Here is an 11,915-nt window from a genome sequence, read left to right as displayed (position 1 = left end):
TCTCTGAAAAGTGCTGCTCAGATTGGCCTGGTGGTACAAGCCTGTGAGCCCAGCTCTCAGGGATGAGGAAGAAACATCAGAAGTGCAAGCCCTTCCTGGCCTACCTGCTGCTACTTCAAAGCCAGACTAGGCAACTTAGTGAGATTCTGTCTCAAAATAAAAAGTGCAAGCAGGGCTGGAGAGATGGCTCAGAAGCTAAGAGCACTGACTGCTCTTCCAGAGGTCCTGAGTTCAATTCCCAGCAACCACATGGTGGCTCACAACCATCTGTAATGAGATCTGGTGCCCTCTTCTGGTGTGCAGATATACATGGAAGCAGAATGTTGTATACATAATAAATAAATAAAATCTTTAAAAAAAAGAGTGCAAGCAAGGCTGGGGATATAGTTCAGTAGTACATGGCTGACCTAACAAGGGCAAGGCCCTGGGTTCAACCCTCAGTCCTAGAAAAAGAAAAATCTTGTGTTCTCTCCTCATAAAGGCCCACCTCATATCTTTCAGGAAAGGATGGTCATTTAGACCTTATAGTGGGAAGGCAGAGGCCATGACATTTCCCCCACAGACCACAGTGCAGTGGGCAGGGAGGGTTCTCTAAGACATAGCTGCTTTAACAATTTGTACCTTTTTATTTCAGGTGGAGGGGTGTTTTGCCTGTTTTGTGTCAGTGTGGCTCATGTGTGCTTAGTGTACACTGAGGGTATGATGACTAAAGAAACTCTATTTTGTGCTAGGCGTTCATCTTGGTACTTAATAGCTATTTGCCTCTGACTCAAATTCCTGGAAGATATGTTCCAGCATCCCTGACTCCTTGACTCCCACCCAGAAAGGGACAGACATGACGATCTGCTTGTTACACTCTATCTAAATGATTTGGCCTTTGTAACTTGCTTATGCAGATATTCAAGGACTATTTTGAGGTCACCTTGACCATCTAATTTTGATAGAGCAGGACAGCCCCTGTGGGTTTTGCCTTTAAAAGCCCTTCCTGGCTGGGTGGTAGCGGTACACGTCTTTAATCCCAGCACTCGGGAGGCAGAGGCAGGTGGATCTCTGTGAGTTCAGCCTGGTCTACAGAGTGAGTTCCAGGACAGCCTCCCAAGCTACAGAGAAACCCTGTCTTGAAATACACCCCCCCCCAAAGCCCTAAGTCCTTCCTGCAGCGACTTCTATGTGGCATGACTCAAAGTTACAGACTGTGACCTTGCTAGCTAGGTTTAATAAATTATGCTAGTTAAATTCTGAATTGAGTCTGGTGGTCTTTTCCCTATATCTCGACAGAAGACTTCAGATCCTTTGGATCTGGGGTAATGGATGTTTGTGAGCCACCGTCTGGGTACTTGGAACCACACCCAGGCCCTCTGCAAGAGTAGCCAGCACTCTTGACCTCTAAGCATCTCTCCAGCCCCAAATACCTCTTCCTATATTGTGAGTTGGATTGTTTTGTTTCATTTTGGTTTTTTTTTTTTGGGACAGGGTCTCACTGTGTAGACCAGGCTGGTCTGGAATTCATTCTGTAGCCCAGGCTGGCCTAGAACTCATTCTGTAGACCAGGCCTGCCTGAAACTCAAAGAGATCCACCTACCTCTGCCTATCAAATGTTGGGATTAAGTGGTAGACTATCTTGTCTGGCTTCCCAACATGTAAGAGTTGTCCACAATGAAAGGTTTCTGAGTATATGCAACAAAAAATCCATCAAAATCAAATGCAAAATGACTCCCAGGTGTTTCTGGCTGTGTCTGTTGCATCACATGGTTTCACTGCAGGTTCTAAACACACAACAGGCACAGTTTATGCTGCGCATGTCCTCAGAGCATACATACAATGCCAGTTTATGCTGCGCCTGTCTTCAGAGCACACATACAATGCCAGTCTATGCTGCACATGTCCTCAGAGCATACATACAATGCCAGTCTATGCTAAGTATGTCCTCAGAGCATACATACAATACCCTCTGAACTCTGCTTGAGACACTTCTCTCAGAGTCGACACTATTGTAAATTACAGACTGTAGGGTTTTTTTGTTTTTTTTTTTCCTGCACTTCCACAGTTTCTTCCTCAAAGACATGTAATGGTTTAACTATGGAAAACAAAGACTGGATACTTTCCTAACATCACTCCTCAGCATACTTCAAATTGGTGTCTGGATCATAATTGTGTTATAATGTTTGATTTTGAAAATTGTGGTTTAGGTTGCTGACTTGAGTTTCACAGAAAAGAATTTGAAGTTAGGATTACGATACAATTCCCAGCAATTTCCGAAATGGCCCTAAGTATACTTCTACCATTATAGGAATTGATGTTCTCAGCACAGATGATCATAAAATCAAAATACCAATTAACTCTAAACAGCATTGACGACACTGTTGGCGCTCTCCCAAAAAAGGGTTTATGAATGGAGACTTTCAGAGATCTGCTCCACGGAGTCTTATGTGGCCTGTAATCACCTCTGATGTGCTCCACAGAGTCCTGGCCTGTAATCACCTCTGAGACCACCTAGGGTTGACATGGCCTGTGCCTTTGCTGCCTAACAGGCTAAAGGCACTATGGAAGGTGCTGAGGACACACAGTCACAGAGACAGTGGTACATGAGTTTTGTTTGAGAATAAACCTGACTCTGAAAGGTATTCTGGCCGTGTAAACTGTCAGAAAGACCTTGGATGGCCAATGTATGTGTGAAAAGTTGTTCAGTGTCCTTAGCACAGAGAGAGAATATTAAACACTTCTACGCTGCTATGGACTTATGAAATAAAAAAAAAAAACAAAAAACAAAAAAACTGACAGGTCCTGGAGTGTAGCTTAGTGGTAGAGCACTGGTTTAGGATGCACGAGGCCCTGGGTTCAATCCCCAATACCACAAAAAGAAATAGGGGGTGGGGGCAGGGAGGAATACTGGCAATACCAGGAGTAGTGCTCTGCCCCCGGAGGGAACATGGAGTGGCACAATTGCTTTGCAAGGAGCTTGGCAGAATGCTTACTTATGTATTTAATTACTTCAAGGGAAACTGGATTACTTTTAGAGCAACAGAACATTTTACAATTTTGTTTCTTATTTGTTTAAATTTTTTTTACATTTGCTTGTTTTCTCTGTGCACATTTGCAAGAGCTCACGTCTACACCTGTGTGCCATAGTGTTCACACGTGTACATAGGTCAGAGTACAGATAGTAGGGGTTAATTCTCTTCTTCCACCATATTGGTCCTGGCACTGAAGTCAAGTTGTCGGGCTTAGTGGCAGGTACTTTCTTCCACTGAGCCATCAAGCTAGTCTTCTTTTAACTTTATGGCCATGGGTGCTTTGTCTGTGTGTACGTCTGTGCATCACTTGTGGGCTTGATGCCCTCTGAGGTCAGAAGAGAATGTTGGACCCCTTATCATTGGAGTTACAGATGATTGTGAACCTCCATGTGGGTGCTTGGAATCAAACCTGGTCCTGTGGAAGAGCAGTCAGTGCTCTTTACTGCTGAGCCATCTCCCCAGCCCCCCAAAGTTTTATTTTTTGATTCAAGGTCTCACATAATCCAGACTGGCCAATATGGTTGGGTGTGGTGGTGAAGGCTTTTAATCCCAGCACTCAGAAAACAGAGGCAGGCAGATCTTTGGGTTCCAGGCCAGCCTGCTCTACAGAGTGTGTTCCAGGACAACCAGGGTTACACAGAGAAACCCTGTCTTGAAAACAAAACAAAAGATCTGAATTAAAGGAAGATCTTCCCATAAAGATCTGGATTAGATGTGGGACTTCCCACTTTGAATGATTTAATTAAGGAAAAAATCCCTCACAGTTGTACTCAGCCATTTGGGTTTTAGTTAATTCCACTAGTCAAGATGACAAGAATAGCCATCACACTATGAAAATTTTTAGTTTTTCTTATTTATTTGTTTGTTTGTTTGTTTATGCAGATGTTATCGTCAGAAAAACACTAACTCATTTATGCTCATCTCCAGGCTTCGGAGGGCAGGCTTCCCCACACAGGTCACATCAGAGGTATATTTGTTCTTTTCAAACCGAAAGAAAGCAAGCACTATTCCTCCAGCTCATCCAGAGCCTGCTGTGTTATCTGCTCCTCACTCATTGCCAGTGTGAACACTAGGAAGTGTGCCCTGCTGTGACCAATTGACTTCCAAAGGAATAACACCACACCAGGAGACATCTCCTCTTTTGTGAATGCAAACACAAAACGCTCTGGTTTAATGCCCCCACCCCCACCCCAAAACAAAACAAAACAAAACAAAAACCGCTCTGGATCGCTACCAGCCTCAGACTTTGTTGTAGATTGCACTCAATTTGGGGTTTCTGTTGCTGTGATAAAAATAGCTTGGGAAGGAAAGAGTTTATTTCTGCTTACAACTCTCAGGTCACACTCCATCATGGAGGGAAGTGAGGGCAGGAACTCAAGAACCTGCAGAGCCCTTGGAGGAATGCTGATAGATTACTTATTGACTTCGTTTCTGTGTTGCTCAGACTGCTTTTATATACTCCTGCCCAGGATGGCACTGCCCACAAGTTAAGAAAATGTCCCATAGGCTTTGCCTATAGGTTAATCTGATGAAAACATTTTCTCAATCTGTGATCCCTCTTTTCAGATGACCCTAGATTGTGTCAAGTTGATAGAACTAACCAGGCCATGTCTGCTTTTTCATGTATACATTTACATTGATTCAGTGATATGGACTCAAGCCCCTCCTCCTCTTTCTTCTTTCCTCTTTCTTTCATGCCAGGAATTGAACCCAGGACACTGTGCTCAGGAAACACATGTGGTACTGTAGAGCCACACCTCCAACTTATAGTTTTCTCTTCCTGTAACATAAAGTATGTTACAGAATAAAAACTTCAGAAGATGAAAATCAATATAAAGAAAGATATGTGCAGATGTCTCAGTGATAAAGAGCACTTACTGCTCTTGTAGACAGCAGGTTCCCAACACCCACATCAAGCAGCTCACAATTGCTTGTAACTCCAGTTCCAAGGAGATCTGTTACCCTCAGGCCTCTGTGGGCATCCACATTCACATGCCGCGCATAAACTCATGCAGGCACGCATGCACACGCACATAAATAATATGCAATAAAGTTTTTAAGAAAAGAACTGAAAAAAAGAAAATAACGGAAGACAAATGGCATCATACAAATAAAGTTGTTGATAACAACTGGATGTATTTTCTTTTTGTTCTTTATTTCTCAAACATACATCTGTATCAACATTTTTCAAAGCGATAATTAGAGGCTTGGGATATGGCTCAATGTCAGAGCCCTTCCCTGGTATCACAAAACAAATACCTATAGCTAAATATTAGCATTTTAGAATTAGTTGCTTCATTTTTCTTACATAAATATATTCTAGCTGGGTGTTGGCGTGCATGCCTTTAATCCCAGTACTCGGGAGGCAGAGGCCAACCTGATCTATAGATCGAGTTCCAGGACAGGCTCCAAAGCAATACAGAGAAACCCTGTCTTGGAAGAAGAAGAAGAAAAAGAAGAAGAAGAAGAAGAAGAAGAAGAAGAAGAAGAAGAAGAAGAAGAAGAAGAAGAAGCAGCAGCCATTGGCTTTAATGAAATCCTTATAATTTAGGAGTATTATAGACTGTACAGTGCAGTCCTTTCTTAGCATGCAGAAGGTTCTGATTCAATCTGCAGCACTGAAAAATAAAGAAATAAGGTGGGGTGTGGTGGCTCACATCTTCAACTCCAGCACTCGGGGTGGCAGTAGGGGAAGTCAGAGATGGGTGGATCTCTGTGAGTTCAAGACCAGCCTGGTCTACACAGTAGTTCCAGGCCAGCAAGGGTTACATAGTAAGATAGTCTCAAAATAACAACAAAAATTTAAAAAGAACTGTGTCCCTGGCATTTTCCTCATCTGTAAATGTTGACTGGGCCTCTGAGGAAATGCAGGACCCCATTCAGGAAGGTCCTTTACCTGACATCTGGGTCTCTCCCCCAGATTGTGGTCTGACCCTTCTCTTTCCTAGAGCCACACCCATTGTGTGGCTGAGGGCCTGAGGAGCTGGTCAGACTTTGGAGGCCTGAATCATACCACCCCAAACCTAGCAGAACAACGTACAATTCCCACTGCAGACACACCGAGTTATTAACGTCTCTTTTGTAGCACCACAGTTTATTTTGTCTTTGTTTTCTCCAGAGACAGGGTGCCAGCTGCTGTATCTAGTGACATTCCAGGAAGCCTAAGAATGGTTTCTGTAACAGACCCTGATGGCTAGAACTTGATAATTATCTGGTTGCCCCCCTATTATTTATTTTAAAATAGGGTTTAACCACAGAAAGCCATATTCACTCACCTAATTAAAGCCTGCCTTCTAATCAGCTCAATGGCCTCCTCAGGTCATTGAAAGAGCAGAGCTCTCTGTGGAGCTGCCTTCCAGGCTTGTCTGCCTCAGTCCCCTCCCTGGTAGGGAGGTGGCTGCCCCTTGCTCTAGCAGCTTGGTAAACAGTCTCATTTGCTCCACTCTCTTTCTGTGACACAGATAGTGGATGAGTGGCTTTCCTCCTTGATGATGGTCTTAGCTGTCACCCTGACTAGGGATTCCTGGTGTTACTGATCTCCCTCTGGACATCCTTAGCTCGAGGGTCCTTGTGATCTCTGGTGGAAGGAATTCTGATGAGACACACAGGGTGGAGAGTAGAAGACAAACAGAGTTGACAGCACAAAAGAAGTGAGGTCACCTTTGAGCAGGGAGAGTGGGCAATGGCTAAGGGAACCATTGCTCCATCTACATTTCAGGTAGGCTTTACACTGTTTCTCAAATCTCTGGGACAAACCCCTTTCCTGAGGGACTTTGTCCTGTCTTAGTGGCAGCAAACCTGTTCCACTTTACCCTTGCAGGACGGCACAGTGGTACTGTCTGTTCTTTGTCAGAAAATCTTCCTGCAGATAATGAGATTTAGGGTCCTGGAGGTGACCTAGGAGGTTATCAGTAAATGACCTTCAGAGCAGTTCATCCTGTCACACCAGAGCTGTGACTCAGACCCCATTCTTCCTGCCAGTAATTAGAGTCCTGATTCCAGCCATTGGTTTTACAAGCTGCTGGCTATGAGGGAGATGGGCCAGCTCCAGGGTCCTTTAGTCTCACCAATATATAATTAGTTACCTAACACTGGGAGAGACTTGTGTCTGAAATCTAGTATAGTAACCTAGTATAGTAGTGTGTCCCTGTAAACCCAGCTATGGAAGAGAGTAGAGCAGGATCACCTAAGCCCACAAGACCGGTCTGGCAACATAGGAAGAGGAGGGGAGAGGAGAAAGGAAGGAAGGATGGATGGATGGATAAAGGAGCCAGGGGCTGTTGTACACGCCTATATCCCAGCTCATGGGAAATGGAAGCAGAGGATCTGAGTCATTCTCAGTTTAAAGTCATCCTCAGTTGCATAGTAAGATCAAGGCCAGCCTGGGCTACATAAGACTCTGTCTCAAAAATCCAAAAGAAGGAGTGGGAAGAGAAAGGGGGTAGAGTGGGGACTGGGAGGAGGAGAAGGAGGGGAAATTCTAGCCAGGATGTAAAATAAGATAGATAGATAGATAGATAGATAGATAGATAGATAGATAGATAGATGAAAAACAACACCCCATCCCACCAAAAGAAATCCAAAGGAAGCTGGGTGTTGTAATTTTTAAAAAGTGCATGAGAGAGAAAGATGCCTTACAACAGAGTTCAAGTGAAGAGTTTTTTTATTAGGAGAAAGGGAATGTAAAAGGGGAAAAGGAGGGCGGGGGAGACTGATCTCTGGGGACAGGAGCAGCAGGAGAGAGGAAAGAGAGGCAGAGAGACAGACAGAGAGAGGGAGGGAGGAAGAGGGGGAGAGAGAGAGAGGGAGAGAGAGAGAGAGAGAGAGAGAGAGAGAGAGAGAGAGAGAGAGAGAGATAAGAAAGAGAGATGGGAGGTGGGCAGGGCCCTTTTAAAAGGGAACTTAGTGAATATGCACAGGTGGTGCTCTTAGTAGCTGCAGCTGAGGGCTTATCCTGTCAGAACCCCAAGGACAGGCCAGTATAGATGCCTGAATACTAACATCAGGCATGCCTTTGATCCCAGCGCTTGGAAGGCAGAGGCAGGTGGATCTTTGTGAGTTTGAGGCCAGTCTGGTTTTCGTAGTGAACATAGTGAGTTTCAGGATAGCCAGGTCTACATAATGAGAATGTCTGAGCCAGTACTGAGACCCCTGTCCAGCAGAGTCATTGTTAAACAGAGGAAAGTGTCAATGCTTTTGGTTGATTGTTTTTTGGTTCATTTGTTTATTTTTGTTTCTTTGAGAGTAAGTCCCACTGGGTAGTTCTGGCTGGCCTGGAACCCACTGTGTCAATCAGGCTGGCCTGAAACTCACAGAGAGATCTGCCTGTCTCTGCCTCCCAAGTGCTGGGATTACAGGTGTGAGCTACCATTCCTGGCTTGCTTTTTTTCTTTTTTAAAAAATAGCATTGTATTTCTTTTAAAATAAAAAAAACTGTGGCAAAATATACATAAGCAAAATTTCCCAGTTTTGCTATCTTTCCTTTGTTTATTTATTTGATTTTTTTTTTTTAAAGACAGGGTCTCATGTTTCCTAGGCTGACCTTGGCCTCATGGTCTTCATACCTTCACCTCCCAGGTGGAGTGCCCCATACCTGATCTGATAATGACTTCTCACTATGTATCCATAGTTAGCCTGGAGCTCACAGAGATCTACTGCTGAGTGCTGAATCAAAGGTGTGCTCACTGTGCTGGGCTCACTTTTGAGACAAGGCCGCATGGTGTTGCTCTGCCTGAGTGCTAGACTTAACAGCACAGCATGCCTCTGCCCAGTCTTTTCTTCTTTCTTTCTTTTTTTTTTTTTTAATGTTCATTGGTGTTTTGCCTGCACATATGTCTGTGTGAGGGTGTTGGATCCTCTGGAACTGGAGGAACAGAGGTTGGGAGCTGCCATGTGAGTGCTGGGAATTGAACCTGGGTCCTCTGGAAGAACAGCCAGTGCTCTTAGCCACTGAGCCATTTCTCCAGCCCACGCTCACCCCTTTTTAGACAAGGTCTCACTCTGTAGTGAAGCTGGGTTCAGACTCACTATGTAGGCAAGGCTGGCCTCCACTGAAGGTCCTGTAACTTCTACCCCCTGAGCACTGGCGTCACAGGCATGTGGCACCCCACCCAACAAAGAGGTTGTTTTCGAGACAAAGTCTCCTTATGTAGTTCAAGTTAATCTCAAACATGTAAGCCTCTTGCCTAACACTCCTCAGTACTGGGATCCTAGGCATATGCCACCAGGCCTCACCTGCTTGTCATTGCTCTTGGACTCACAACCTCCTGCCTGAGCACTGGGGGTCACAAGCAGGACCTGGCTAAACTTAGACATCCCAAGGGTACAGTTTATGGTACTCACACTGCTGTGCAGGTGTCACATCTCTGGAATTTCCCATTCCTCCCAAAATGAAATTCTGTTCCTGCTGACCAACATCTCTCACTCCCTGTCCCTCAGCCCTGGAAAACATCTTTAGACTTTTGTGTCTGTGAATTTGACTAAGAACCACCTGAGTGGAATCAAGGTGTTTGTCCTCCCGTGACTGGCTTTCATGCAGCATCCTGTCCTCAAGGCTCATCTGTGTTGTACCAGGTCATTCAGAATTTCCTTTCTCCCGTGAGCTGAGTCTCATTCTGAATTAGAGGAAGGCTCAGGCAACACAAGTCATCCCCGATGAGCCTGCCAAACAGCTCATACTATAACTGTGTGTGCCAACATGCCCAGATTCTTTCTTTGAAGAATCAATCATAGTCCCTTGTGCAGAGATGCCTCATTTTGCTTATCTACTCATCCGTACATTTGCTCTGCTTCTGTGTTGTAACTATTACAAATAAGGCTGCTACAGACATGGTTGTGCAACTCTCCCTCCCATGAGGGGTATAGCTCAGTAGAGCACTTGCCCTGCATCCGTGAAACCCTCACTTTGATCCTCAGCACTGACAATATCTCTTTAAGATCTTGCCTTTCATTTTGTACATATCCTTAGAAGTAAGATTGTTGGATTGTATGATAATTAAAAAATCATTTTGAGCAGTTGCAATCCTGTTTTCAGTTGTTTAATACCAACTTCTTGTCTCTTAATTTCTCTCTTCAGGCTACATGAAGAGCTTCCGACTTCAATCTATTTGTGTTGATATAGTAAAGTGCCATAGGTAAGGTAATTAAAAACAAACAGTCAGAAGTTTGGAAGAGATGGCCCAGTGGTTAACAGCGGTTACTACTCTTGCAGAGGTCTCAGGTTCTTTTCCCAGCACCCAAATAATGACTTAAAATCATCTATTACTCCAATTCTAGGGGGATCCAACACCATCTTCTGGCCTCTGTCAGCACCAGGCATACAGAGGGCTGCACATACATAAATGTAGGCAAACACGCATATACATAAAACAAAAATAAATAAATCGTTATGTTTAAAAAAAGCATCAAGGGCTGAAGAGATGGCTCAGAGGTTAAGAGCACTGACTGCTCTTCCAGAGGACCGGGGTTCAATTCCCAGCACCCACATGGCAGCTCAGAACTGTCTGTAACTCCAAGATCTGACACCCTCACACAAACATACATGCAGGCAAAAGACCAAAGTACATAAAATAAACTTTTTTTTTAAAGCATCAAAATTTGTTCCTCAATGTTTAGGAGACAGACTATGCAGTCAAAGCTCCATATCTTCAAAAAGCTTCTTAGAGGGCAATAGGCAAGAAAGCAGGAATGACAAAAGCTTGTGGAAATCTCTTTATAAAAGCCTTAATTAGGAAGGCGCCTTGTGAGCTAACCACGTCTTAGTTTGAGACAGGTGCTTGCTATGTAGCCAAGCTGACACTGAATTCACAGCAACCCTCCTGCTTCATCCTTCTGAATCCTCCTAGGGTTATTGAACTGAGACACCTATAATCCAGATGCATAGCTTAATCGCTTCCTTTAAAAATATTTTTTTATTCTGTGAAAATTTTGCATATATGCCATATATATACAGATATAGATATAGATTATATTTATCCAACACTACCTCCTTCCAACCCCCTTAGTGCTTCCAAACTTGCCCCCCAGCTTCATGCCCACTTTTTACATTTTTTTGGGGGGGGAGGACAGGCTTTCACTTTTTTAGCTTTGGCTAGTCTGGAACTCACTCTGTAGACCAGGCTGGCCTTGAACTCAGAGATCCACCTGCCTCTGCTTCCCGAATGCTGGTATTAAAGATGTGTGCCACCACCTCCGGGCTTCCAAATCACCTCTTAAAGTCCCATCTCTTTATAATGCTACACAGGTAAGACCTGAATTTTCATTATTTTGTCTTTTGATGCTAGAAAGTGAACCCAGCGTCTCTGCTAAAACATACTTTTCCCCAAACAAATCCTGGATGACTGTGCTAGTCAGGGTGATTGAGAGGAGCAGAACCAATAGATATAGTCATATATTATATGTAGCCTTGAATTTACAGCAATCTTCCTGCTTCATCCTCCTGAACATATGTTCATATTCATATATATGAATATATGTATATATTATAATGCCTAATGTATGTATATATGCATATATGTGTGTTTGAATATATAGGAGTTATTGGATTAGCTGTATACTACAAACAGAAATCAGTAGCTGATTGATCCAAAAAGCTGAAAGCATCAGCAGTTCCTGTTCCATGCCAAAGGCCTGGAAACTGCCTGGAGAGTCACAGGTATGGAGTCCACATTGAAAGGCTGAGGCTGGCCAGGTGTTGGTGGTGCACGCCTTTAATCCCAGCACTGGGGAGGCAGAGGCAGGTGGATCTCTGTGAGTTAGAGGCCAGCCTGGTCTCCAGAGCAAGTGCCAGGACAGGCTCCAAAGCTACACAGAGAAACCCTGTCTCGAAAAAAAAAAAAAAAGAGAGAGAGAGAGAGAGAGAGAGAGAGGCTGAGGCTGGAGTCTGATAGCAGTAAACAACAG

The sequence above is a fragment of the Cricetulus griseus genome (genome assembly GCF_003668045.3).
Source record: "Cricetulus griseus strain 17A/GY chromosome 1 unlocalized genomic scaffold, alternate assembly CriGri-PICRH-1.0 chr1_1, whole genome shotgun sequence".
Classification (NCBI taxonomy): Eukaryota; Metazoa; Chordata; class Mammalia; order Rodentia; family Cricetidae; genus Cricetulus; species Cricetulus griseus.
This window is presented reverse-complemented; position numbering follows the sequence as displayed.